General features: G+C 43.1%; 1 pseudogene; it reads right to left on the reverse strand.

The window, feature by feature from the left end:
• Positions 1 to 3408: 3408 nt before the first annotated feature.
• Positions 3409 to 4709, reverse strand: LOC102249538 (annotated as a pseudogene).
• Positions 4710 to 10749: the final 6040 nt, after the last annotated feature.

Raw genomic sequence — 10749 nt, forward strand, 5'->3', positions numbered from 1 at the left:
AAAAAAATATTATAAGTATTACAAAGGGTATTACATATGTGTCCTTTTTTTCCCCGCCCTTGACAATCCCCTGCCCTCCCTTACCCCCCAGTGTCTTATGTCCATTAGTTATGCTTATATGCATGCATACAAGTCCTTCGGTTGATCTCTTACTCCCCTCCCTTCTGCCCCCCAACCCTCTCTGGCCTTCCCGCTGCAGTTTGACAATCAGTTTGAGGCAGCTCTGCCTCTGTATCTATTATTGTTCAAAAGTTTGTAATGGTCTTTATTATCCATGAATGAGTGAGATCATGTGGTATTTTTCCTTCATTGACTGGCTTATTTCACTTAGCATAATGCTCTCCAGCTCCATCCATGCCGTTGCAAATTGTAAGAGTTCCTTCTTTTTTACAGCAGCATAGTATTCCATCGTGTAGATGTACCACAGTTTTCTAATCCATTCATCTACTGATGGGCACTTAGGCTGTTTCCAGATCTTAGCTATGGTGAATTGTGCTGCTATGAACATAGGGGTGCATATATCCTTTCTGATTGGTGTTTCTGGTTTCTTGGGATATAGTCCTAGAAGTGGGATCACTGGGTCAAATGGGAGTTCCATTTTTAACTTTTTGAGGAAACTCCATACTGTTTTCCACAGTGTCTGCACCAGTCTGCATTCCCACCAGCAGTGCACAAGTATTCGTTTTTCTCCACATCCTCTCCAGCACTTGTCATTTGTTGATTTGTTGATGATAGCCATTCTGACAAGTGTGAGATGGTACCTCATTGTTGTTTTGATTTGCATCTTTTGGATGATTAGTGACTTTGAGCATGTTTTCATATGTCTCTTGGCCTTCTGTAGGTACTCTTTTGAAAAGTGTCTATTTAGGTCCTTTGCCCATTTTTTGATTGGATTGTTTATCTTCTTTTTGTTAAGTTGTATTAGTTAATATTTATTTTTGATGTTGATTTGTCACCTATTTAACCAGTGGGACTCCCTTCAAATAAGCTCTGTGCCCAATTGTCCTGTCCCCATCATTTCCTTACTTTCTGGCACAAAAAATAATGTGCTCCAGGCTCATCCTGTACTTTTCCTGCATCAGCCCTGAAATCAGTATCTTGTTTCTTTTTAGTGGAATATGGTATTTAGAAGCCAAGATCGGATGCTATATCTTCTTATTGTTTGTTTGTTTTTTTAAAATATATTTTTATTGATTTCAGAGAGGAAGGGAGAGGGATAGGGAGATAGAAACATCAATAATGAGAGAGAATAATTGATCAGCTGCCTCCTGCATGCCCCCCACTGGGGATCAAGCCCACAACCCGGGCACGTGCCCCCGACTGGAACCGAACCCGGGACCCTCCAGTCCACAGGCCGACGCTCTATCCACTGAGCCAAACCAGCTAGGGCATCATTATTATTGGAATGTTGCTGATCCCAGCCCCACTTAGTGAGAGAGTTAGGGAACATATGCCTATATTCACATCTATACACAAACATAGTCACTTTTAAATCCCTATTATCTATCAATCTATCTATGTATCTATCATCTATCTGTTGAAAACCTTGACTTCACACATATATCTTCAGTTCCAATCCAATATCTCATATTTCTTACTTCCTTCTCAGTTGAGAACTCTGATTTCTACTTTCCTTAGTAGATTTACTTAATTGAGCAAAACCCCTATATATAACAAATTTCCCACTGGCTCTTTTTCTGTGCATATCCCCGTTATATCTTACTTGGGTTCTAAATTCCACACCAGGCAGCCTTCATGGACTCCCTCTTCAACCTTTTTAGATTCTGACATTTCTTTCTGGCCATTGTGTCTCCTGCCACACACCACCACCTCTACTCAGCATGCATGCTTACCTTGCTTTAAGACTGAATTATTCGGAAATGAGCTGGTAGAAAAGAGGAAGGATGAACCTTGCTTTAAAAATTGTGATTTTGTGCCCAGCCAGTGAGGCTCAAGGGTTGAGCCTCGACCTATGAACTAGGAGGTCACAGTTTGATTTTCAGTTAGACACATGCCCAGGTTGCCAGCTTGATCCCCAGTGGGGGTCGTGCAGAAGTCAGCCGATCAATGATTCTCTTTCATCATTGATAATGATTCTCTCTCATCATTGATGTTTCTACCTCCCTCTCCCTCTCCCTTCTTCTCTGAAATCAATACAAAAATATTTTTTAAAAATTGTTATTTTTAAAATCACAATTATGTATACATTTTTATTTTTAAAGGTGGAACATGAAAAATAACCAACTGTTATTTGATATGTATTCTTCTAACTTAAAAAAATAATTTTATTTTTAAAATTTATCTTAAAAAATAATTTTACATTCATACATACGTTCCTCCCCCCAAAATATATACATTAATCTTTTAAACTGTACTCTCTATTTTAAGAAAAGCTACTGTGACAAGAACACCTACAGCTTGATGGAAAGTCTCCTCTTCCTTGAACACATTTACTGGGAACATTAGTCAGAACTCTTGTTTACCAGTGACGGAAATCCAACTCCAAGTGGCTTAGGCAAAAGGAAAATGTATTGGCTCATGTAATTGGGAAACTCAAGGTAAAGGGACATTGGGCACACAGCAAGGACACAAAACAGGTAAGCATCTAGGCCAGCACTCAGTGCAACCCCACCCAGAGCAGTGGGAGTAAAAACAGCAGTGCTAGCAAGATACCCACAGATTGGCAATATACAGCCACATGAAAGGAGGATGTGATAAACATCTACCAAGAAGAGATTTTGCAAATTCTATCTAGTATCCCACAGAACTAGTTTTTGGTCTGCTGAGTAAGGCTTCCTAACATTGTGCAATTCTAGTTAGCAAATCGAAGGGTTGGGTTCCCAGCTTTGCTCAGAACCATTCCTGTGCAAATAGAATGGAGAAACCATGGGTGTAACTCTAGCAGATAATATTTTGTTCAAAGATAAAACATGGAAGGAAGAAAATGCCCGGATAGATTTAGGACCTTAACCTGTGTCATCAGGACACTGCCACTCCATTTCTTGGTTCTGCTCTTTCTGTGTTGTCATTCTCAGTCAAGCTCTCCACTTGAGATGGTCAGGATGGGCCCTGGTTAGGCCTAAATTTTACTAGCATTGCAAGTTTCCGAATAGTTTCAGCATAAGTCCCAGGATTGATTCTCATTGGTTTGGCTTGGGTCAGAAGCCTATCCCTGAACCAATCATTGTGAACAAGGGCTAGAAATTAATATTCAGTTTATCCTTTTTTTATAGTTAAATTATTGTTCAGCATTAGGCATATTACTACTCAGTTAGAAGAATCATTTTCTAGGCTCCCTTCAAAATACGTGGCCTTATGATTAAATCCTGGGTAATGGTATGTTAGCTGAAGTAATTGTGCAACTTACAATTTACAATCCTAAAGGAAAGGAATATGTCCTCCTTTTCCCTATTTTTCCCTTTCTGTTACTTGGAATAAAGACTTAATGATGATCATACTGGACCATGAGAACAAGGGCATCTCGAACATGTTCTTCTTGTGGGAATTATTGTCAAAGTTGCCTGGGAAGATCTTGCTGCCTTCGCCCCCTGGTCCTTATACTCGGTCCGGTTCCAGTCATCATTACTGTTGCCACCTTGTAGGCTGTCACGTACTGGATGCTGCCGCGGTCTCGGGCCCCCTGCGTGATGATGCGGGTCACTTGTTTCTGAGAGCCAAAGTCGATCTGCAGCACTCGGAGGCAGGGTTTCTCTCAGCGGTCCAGGCGTTGAACTTGCCCTGCTGGTCCAGCCGCGGGAAGTAGGGATACCAGCTGAAGGAATTCAGGCTCCAGGTCTTGTAGATCCTGGAGGCGGTGATCTGCTTGTCGGTGATGAATTTGTCCTTCATGCCCAGGGGTTTCATCACATCCTGCATTCAACTCACAGCCAAGGAGCTCAAAGCAGAGAGTGCAGCCCCGATGGCAGCTAATGGGCACCAGCCTCACATACTGCACCTCTTGAGGGAAGTCAAACATGTTGGCCTTCAGGCTACTGTTGTCCACATTACCCATAAATACCTTGTCTCCTGAGTTCCCGTCTTCCTGGATGAACTTGAACTTTTTCCTGTCCAGGCTATAAGCCACCTTGAACATCTTCACATACTCAGCTCTGCCTGCGTGGCTGGTGCCCTGCGTCACCATGCCCGTCACATGCATCTTGCGCAGCAGGTTCACCTGGATCCAGGGGTTCCTATCGTAGTTGCTGGCTGCCCAGGCATTGACAAGGCCCGAGCGGTGCAGGCGGGCCAGGGCCGGGGCCCAGCGCTGCAAAGCCATGAAGCCCAAGTGCACGGACTAGGGGGAGATCTGCCAGTCGGCGATGGCACCGGTCTCCATGCCCAGCGGCATGGCGCACCTGCTCTCGCAGTGGATGCTCGTGTAGTCTTGCGGGCACTCGCAGACGTACTGTGTGAAGACATTGCCACGGTGTGCCTCCTCCCCAGGCACCTGGCATTCGGCATCATTGTGGCAGGGGTTTGGGAAACGGACCTTTCTCAGTCTCGTTGCAAATGGGCCCCATAAAGCCTTCGGGGCAGAGGCAATAGAAGGGGAGCTCTTCCTGTCCCGACAGGCGGGTCCCACCATTCAGGCACTCGATGAAGTCACAGAAGTCACCGGGGCCTGCGAAGAGGCCCGAGGCGCAGAGCTGCAAGCTGCAGAGCGCGGCCAGCAGGCGAGGGCCCGGCATCGGGCCATGCAGACAGCGGCTCTCACTCCTACTCAGTCTTTAATCCTTTTTAAGTTAATTTTTGTGAGGGGTGTAAGATAGGGGTCCAATTTCATTCTTTCGCATGTGAATATATAGTTTCCCCAATACCAATTATTGAAGAGACTTCTTTCCCCACTGGGTATTTTTGGCTCCTTTGTCAAATATTAGTTGACCATCTATCTGATTTATTTCTGGGCTCTCAATGCTGCTCTGTTGGTCTATTGTCCGTTTTTAGGCCAGTACCATACTATTTCAATTACTATACCTTTATAGTAGTGGTTCTGACTTTCTTGTTCCACAATATACCTGAGAGATAGAAAACATTCCCTTGAGGAAGAGTGGCTCCCTATGTCTGAGGGAACTACATATTTCATTATACTATTAGCAATTTATGCCAGGACAACAGGCATACATCAGTATTGTTCCAGGCAAACTGGAACATATGGCCACCATAATTACAGCAGTGATTTTCAAATGGGGAAAGGTCTTAATCTCTAAAAGAGTTATGAGTATGTTAAAATCGCTAGAGGTATAAATATCAGTTAAGGTCTAAGTAGAAAGAGAGAAACCACAGTGGTTATTTTAAGAGAGAAAACTTCACATAAAGAATTGTGAACCAGCCCTAACTGGTTTGGCTCAGTGGATAGAGCGTCGGCCTGCGGACTGAAAGGTCCCAGGTTCGATTCTGGTCAAGGGAATGTACCTTGGTTGCGGGCACATCCCCAGTAGGGGGTGTACAGGAGGCAGCTGATCGATGTTTCTCTCTGATCGATATTTCTAACTCTCTATCCCTCTCCCTTCCTCTCTGTAGAAAATCAATAAAATCCATTTAAAAAAAAAGAATTGTGAACCAGTGATTGAGAGAACTGAAAGATCAGAAGGGAACACTGAAGTTTTGTGGAGGTAGAACTGCAAGAAGCAAATGCCACTCCTAAGGCTGGGAAAGAAAATATGTTGGGATTATTTGAATCGTGGTGCCCTAAGGAGAGACCCCCACTTCCCCAAGGAGCTGGAAATCAGATCCCTGAGGATGAGGCACTGGCTGAATGGTGCTGGTACCATAGGAGCTTGGAGGATGTCTCTACAGAGCTGTGAGTCAGCTTTGTGGAGAGAAGGTGCCAGCTGGCTGGTGGTGGTATCTCTGAAGGAGCATAACGAGACCAGTGTGGAGAAAGTAGAAAAGAACTGTGACCTGCAGTCAAGTGTTGCTACTGAAGCCAAGAGTTGATGACAGAATGAAGAATGATTGCTATGGGGACACCGACAGGAACAACGAGCAAACAGGAATAAGTGAATCCCTCATCCTTCCAGCCTCCAGTCTCCCTGTTGAGTCTCTGTTAGAAGATCCTAATGGAAAGAGCTGGCAGAAGATTAATATGATTTGCAGAGTCCCAGGCACAGCAGCATAAAAGAGAGCAAAGAAGGTTATAAACTTAAGGAAATAGCTTCATAACCAACACATTTCATCCGTTTGGCTACTCAGCATCCATTCAATTCTTCTACATATGTTGAACGTCCATAAAATAACAAAACAACTTTATGCCTTTGATGACAAGATACTTTCCTTTGTACAAATAAAGACATTCTCATTCTCTCCCCATAATGAGAAGACACAAAGTCCTGATACCCATGGTATCCACCCCTGGGTAATGAGTAAAGTATCCTTATTTGAAGGTAGGTGTATAGCTGGTTTAAAAAATAAGCACCCTTTCATCCTATGCTATGTCTCATTAGAGTGAGGACCCAAATATTTTTCATTTTCCAAGAGAGAAAAGGATTCCATTTTTAACAAATTTGTATTTCTGAAAAATAACTTCATTAATCTTCAGGTGCTACTGTTGCCATAGATCAAGGGTCCTCAAACTACGGCCCGCGGGCCACATGCAAATACAAATATTGTATTTGTTCCCGTTTTGTTTTTTTACTTCAAAATAAGATATGTGCAGTGTGCATAGGAATTTGTTCATAGTTTTTTTTTTAAACTATAGTCCGGCCCTCCAACGGTCTGAGGGACAGTGAACTGGCCCCCTGTTTAAAAAGTTTGAGGACCCCTGCCATAGATAGTCAAGGAGCACAGCTAGGGAGTCTCCTCCATTGGCCAAGATGGGGCAGGGGGGAGGTTCATACACTGAGTATGCTAAAAGCTAGAAAGATGAATGGACAGAGCCCAAGCCTGCCAAAAGCTAGCAACATAATTGGTTAGAAAAAGAAGATCCTCCCCTCCCTACCCCTATAAGGACCATAGGCTTGAGCAGGAGGGAGATGGTCTTTGAGACAGGAGTCCACCATTCTCCCAGGTCCCAGCACATGAATAAAACCTCTTTCCTTTTGCACCAGCAACTGTCTCACAAGTTTGGCTTTTGTTGCAGCAAACAGCCAAACCTGCATTTCAGTTATACTACCTCAGAATGTTATTCCACTTATAATGCTATTGATACCGAACCCAGGTTTGGCTGCCTCCTGCTTTGAAAACCAATACTTGAGAGACAGGTGCTGGTATATAAAAAAAAAAGGTTTATTCAAGAGCTGGCAGCCTGAGAAGATGGGAGCTTGTTGTCCCAAAGACTATCTTAACATCTCTGTGCAGGCAGGGTTTTATAAGAAGGAAGAGGGAAAACAGAACAGAGCGATCAAGGGGAGGGGATTGAAAAGTTCTCTACATGCAGACTAGCGCAATCCATTCTGATAAGGACCTTGAATCAGGTCAAGCAATGGTCTGGTGCACATTATCCTGGTTTTATGTCATCCTGGTTTTACAGTTGAAGGTTAGCAAATTTCCTGAAGCTGGAATGTCTGAAGGTTAGAGCCTGCTTCTTTTGAAGTTAGTTCCTAGAATATGCCATTTTTCTGTAAGTTACATGGTAGTCAGAGTCAGCAAGCAGAGGTTGATCTAGGTCAGCTGACTTCTTGTGGTTAGTCTGTTCTTAGCTGGGATAGGAACTAAAACCTGCTAGTTCCCCATAACGTTCCGGATACATGCTGTTGGCACTTGTTAGTTCTCATTATTTCTATAATGACAGGGCTGCCAATTTCTTCTGCTATCTGAGTTAGCATTATTGATCACTATAGCAGCCCGTTACACTATGTTTATCAGACTTCTGTTTATTCCAATAGAGACCCTGTCTGCCCTAGATGGTTTGGCTCAGTGGATAGAGCGTCATCCTGTGGACCAATGGGTCCTGGGTTCGATTCCAGTCAAGGGCACGTACCTTGGTTGCAGGCTCCTCCCCAGCTCAGGCCCTGAAAAAGGAATTGCTTTCTTAGACAGGGTCTAAGAGAAAGACAGAGAAACATTGATGTGAAAGAAACATATTGATTGGTTGCCTCCTGCACACGCCCGACCAGGGCACGGTTTGAGGAGGAGCCTGCAAGCAAGGTACATGCCCTTGACTGGATTCAAGCCCAGGACCCTTTGGTTTGTAGGCCGACACTCTATCCACTGAGCCAAACTGGCTAGGGCTGTTTTTATGATTTTAGAAAGAGGAAGGGGGTGGGGGACAGAGAGAGAGAGAGAGAGAAAGAGAGAGAGAGAGAGGGGGGGGGGGGGGAGAGAACTGGGATCGAGCCTGAAACCCAGGCATGTGCCCTGACTGGGAATTGAACTGATGATCTCTTGGTGCACAGGACAATGTTAAATCCACGGAGCCACACTGGCAGGGCCAATTGGCTACTATTTATTTTAATTTTATTTTTTATTGATTCCAGAGAGGAAAGGAGAAGGAGAGAGAGATAGAAACATCAATCATGAGAGAGAATCATTGATCGGCTGCCTCCTGCATGTCCCATACTGGTTGACTAAGCCCGCAAGCTGGGCATCTGGCCTGACCTGGAATCGAACCAAGACCTCCTGGTCCACAGATCGATGCTCAACCACTGAGCCACGCCAGCCGGCCCAATTGGCTACTCTTAATAGCCTTTGGCCCACTAGTACTAGACTTGTTCAGGTAAAGTCAATTCATTGAATTGGTAGCTATAATCCCTTAATCCTAAATGTCATATATTTAATAGCTGCTTCCTTTCAGGTCTAGAAGATTTCCCAGAGCATAATCCCTGTTACTGAATGACCAAATTTCAATCTGTGAGCTTTTCTTCTGAGCTTTAATATCTTGGATCTAAAAGGAACCTGGATTTGAGAGAATAGATGTCCTTATTTTCAAGGCAGCAGGTGCTTCTTTCTAATTCTTTGAAGTCAAAGTATTGACAAAGGCAAGGATGAATTGACTGTTCTAATCTTTGTCAATATCACTTATTTACCAGGTTCTTATACAAGAACAAATTCTTGCTTTTAAAAATTTGGTTCCATTAAGAAGGGTAATACATACATCACTTATACTCTTCCCACTAAAATAAAACTGCATCTGTATCTGGCATTCTAGTGAATCACTTAGACAGTCTTTACTCTGATAATTGGCATAATTATGTACAGAATTTGAAGTCCCAGGACCTGTTCTGGATCATCACTCAACTTCTGTGACTAACCATTCTTTCCCTTAGGTCATATCCCTATAGACAGTTTTGTGAATTTAGGATGAAAGATCCTGCCCAATTGATTTACAAACGTAATTTGATAATATTGAATAGAACCTTGGGGCTGTTGTTATGAACCAGTACTTCTCAATTTTGCATTTGGCTATGAATTAGCTGAGTATCTTGTTAAAATGTGGATTCTGATTCAGTAAGCGTGGTGCAGAGTTTGAGATTCTGCATTTTAGAATAAATTCCTAGGTAATGCCAGTGATACTAGTCTATAGAACATAATTTGAATAGCAAGGTTCTAGGATGTAAGTAGCATCTCCATGCTTTTCAGCATGCTCCGGGTAGGTGTCATGAACCCTTTCAAAGGCAGATTTCTAGAACCTGACTGTGCATAGGTTGTGACTTTTGAGATTGGCTAATAAGAAAAGTAATAAGTAATGGCAGCTTTAGCACATAATTTGTGTCTGCTCTGTACTGAAAATCCACTAAAATGATAGTAAATGCTTTAAAAATAGATAATAAATCTCAAGGAAATAGAGAAGACTTGCAGTAATGAAATTTTAGGAGCTAGAAAGCAAATGGACAAGTGGTAAATGATTTAGCAGAATTGAAAATATTGAATAACAAGCCAGCAATGGGGAACCTAAGAAGCAACTCATTTACTTGGGGGAACTCCCAAAGATATCTCTGGAAATTGGGGTAAAGGAAAGACTGAGAAAAGGGGAATTATTTGAAAGCCTCTAAGGAACAGATCATCAGACCCCTCCCAAACATATACAGCAACTGTCCCTCACACCTGGGATGAGGGGGTAAAACAGTGAATATTTAGATGGGGATGGGGGAAGGCACTTGACAGAATTGAGAGCATGGATATTGTACTGAAAATGGAATGGAATGAAAATAATGAGAGTTGAAACCCTGGTTTCTGCCTTCTTACTATATTTGGCAACCAGGATGGTGGCAGCCAGATACCCTCCAGGTGGGAGACTGGAAAGCTTCTCTGGGGAAGCTAACAAATCCTAGAGAAAAAAAAAAAAGGCCTAGGACACCGATACCAGGGATCCATTGAAACAGTCCAGTCAGAGCCAAATAATGAGGATCATAATTGACGAGCACCAGCAATTTGTAGTTCTTTAGTTCCTCAATGTTAAGTGTGAACAAAAGCTAAGGATCAACAGACATTAGAAAAAAACCGCAAGTGTGGAATTCAAAGACCAAAATGGCTGACAAAATAAAGCTACCTGCAGAAAGTAGAAAACACAGCATACACAAGTACTCTCAATATCCTCAGAAAAATAAGAGAAAAGATTGCACACATGAAACTGTTAGGTCGGAGAGAGCCCAGGATCGGATACATGCAGACATGTGATGAGACAATGGACTTCCCCTGGAATTTCTCACAGATCAATGTGCCAGACACAGATACCGGCTTCTTCTCCCTTAATCCACATACCCCCACACAGATACTGACTTCTTTCTGAATACCCCTACCCATCCCCTGCGGCAGAGAATTCCTTAATTGAATGCCCTGATGATCCCTGCAGCAGAGAATTCCTCAGCTCAG

The sequence above is a fragment of the Myotis brandtii genome, unplaced genomic scaffold, assembly GCF_000412655.1.
Source record: "Myotis brandtii unplaced genomic scaffold, ASM41265v1 scaffold364, whole genome shotgun sequence".
NCBI classification, from domain to species: domain Eukaryota; kingdom Metazoa; phylum Chordata; class Mammalia; order Chiroptera; family Vespertilionidae; genus Myotis; species Myotis brandtii.